General features: G+C 50.0%; 1 long non-coding RNA gene across 1 annotated transcript; it reads right to left on the bottom strand.

The window, feature by feature from the left end:
• Positions 1-784: 784 nt before the first annotated feature.
• LOC123978152 lies at positions 785-1,775 on the bottom strand. Its single transcript, XR_006826890.1, has 2 exons — positions 1,113-1,775; positions 785-1,008 (listed from the first exon to the last, which is right to left on the bottom strand). It is a non-coding gene; the product is annotated as an uncharacterized LOC123978152 (long non-coding RNA).
• Positions 1,776-2,110: the final 335 nt, after the last annotated feature.

The following is a 2,110-nucleotide window of genomic DNA, read 5'->3' on the forward strand; positions in this document are numbered from 1 at the left end:
ACAGATGACTAGAAGGGAGGGGCGCGTCTGGAAGAAGGTCTATGGAGCAGTCGTAGGGGCGTTGGGGGGGTAGAGACAGGGCTTGGTCTTTACTAAAAACTAGGGCGAGGTCGTGGTACATGTCAGGACACCGGATAAGTCGGGAGGGATGGAAGGCGGGTCAGGCTGAGCGGAATTACCGGGGGTCTCAAGCGGATAGGAGGAAGGGTTGGTTTGAGACGGTAACCCGAGATGGTTTGAGGCCTGAGCGGGAGGTGGAGGAACCGCGAGCGATGCAGTCCCTCTCTCTCTCCCACAAGCGGTTGTCCAGATCGGTAGCTACCTCGTCCTTAACGGCCAGCAGATCTGTTATGCGGTTGTTGAGACCATCCAGGAACATTCACCGGACGGCATTATTGTTCCAGCCCGAATTGGCCGCCAGAATACGAAGTCCACTGAGTACTCTGCCACGCTCCGATTGCGCTGGCGGAGGGAGGAGGCGTCCAGGCACATCCCTTCCCCGCACCACCCGAGCGAAGACTCTCCGCATCTCCTCCACGAAGGAGGAATAGGAGGAGATGATGTGGGGCTGACCCTCACTGACAGCTGCGTACCAGAGTAGCCCAGCGACATAACAAATTTTGGCCTCATCGGACTGGAAGGTTACTGGTTTCCTCTTAAACACCAGGGCGCACTGTACCAGGAAGCCGTCACACGTGCCTAAAACACCGGAGAATTTATCTGGGTGGGAAACCGGAGACTCACGGGGAAAGAGAGCGCCAGAACGGACCAAAACGCAACGCTTCTGGTTTTAAAGAGATTTATTAAGGGAAAAAGGGGAGTTGAGGGGCTGAAGGGGCTGGAGAGGTTCAGGCGAGAGGGCCGAGGGGGAAAGGAGACAGAGGTGGGAAGGGATGTGGTGGCTGGCGAACAGGCGAAGAGCGAGGGGGAGTGCCGTGGAGGTGATGTGAGGGGAGCAGGCAGGTAGGTGAGCCCAGCTGACTGAACGGGAGACGGAGGTGAGTGGACCTGGCGGGTAAAACAGATAAACAGACAGGGTTAGTTTTTCAGGAAGCAGGAGATGGAGAAGCAAGATATCAACAAGGACAAAAGCTTGAATATAGTGGTGCCACCAAGTCTGGAGCGACGACGATCAAGTGGGGATTGAGTGGTGAGCCGGGGTTGAAATACTCGTAGAGATGAGGCTGACTGCTGGCAGGTGTGGCGGGCAAAGGTGGAGGTTGATGAGACGCAGGTGTGGATTGTCAGCTGAGCTCAGGAGCGGAGAGCACACACAGATGGAGAGGGGAGGAGACACAGGGAGAGAGGCAAAACTCAGGGGAAAACAGAACGCGAGAAAAGGAGGAAAAAACAGGACACTCACCGGGTGCGTGACATGTTCAAAAGCGTATATCATGGTGTGTGTAATTTTATATATTACGTTAACATTATGTCTCACAAGCAATATTTGGGCTGTAAATTCAATTAAATCCCACCCTCTTCCTTCAGGTCTTCCTCCAAAGCCACTCCCCCAATAACACTTTTTCATGGGTAATGAGTCCACTGGCAGAGTGCACACAGGTAGGTAGTTAAGTAGACAGGCAGGTAAGCCAGCAAATCAGCCAACCTCCAGAATTAAGACTGAATTAACTTTTTCCTCAGGGTGGTGACAAGCTGAATTTCATACAATTGTGTTACTTAGTATAAATACTGATCCATTTTGAAAGCAAACGTTGACTACAATCACTCTACTTCATCTTTTGTACTAATTCATGTTTTTACAATGCATATTTTGGTACCCTTTAAAGCAATACAGTGATTGCCACCTTAGAAAATATGAGCCTCTACAAATACCACGATTATTTTATTTTAAGTACAGTAGTGTGAGCCTACCCTATTCAGCTAATAACTGGCACTTAAACTCTTCCACACAACTGTCATACACCACAAGCAGCTTCTCACATACACATGCAAATACACACAGTAACTGAAAACATTAAGAATAACAACTATAACATTTAAACACACACCTGTTTGAATTTTTTCATGCTGGTGAGTACTGACAACTTACATAAGCCTAATGAGAAGGGTCCACCTGCCTCTGAGAACACAGTCCTGCGATGTCTGGGTC

This window comes from Micropterus dolomieu, linkage group LG10 (assembly GCF_021292245.1).
Source record: "Micropterus dolomieu isolate WLL.071019.BEF.003 ecotype Adirondacks linkage group LG10, ASM2129224v1, whole genome shotgun sequence".
Classification (NCBI taxonomy): domain Eukaryota; kingdom Metazoa; phylum Chordata; class Actinopteri; order Centrarchiformes; family Centrarchidae; genus Micropterus; species Micropterus dolomieu.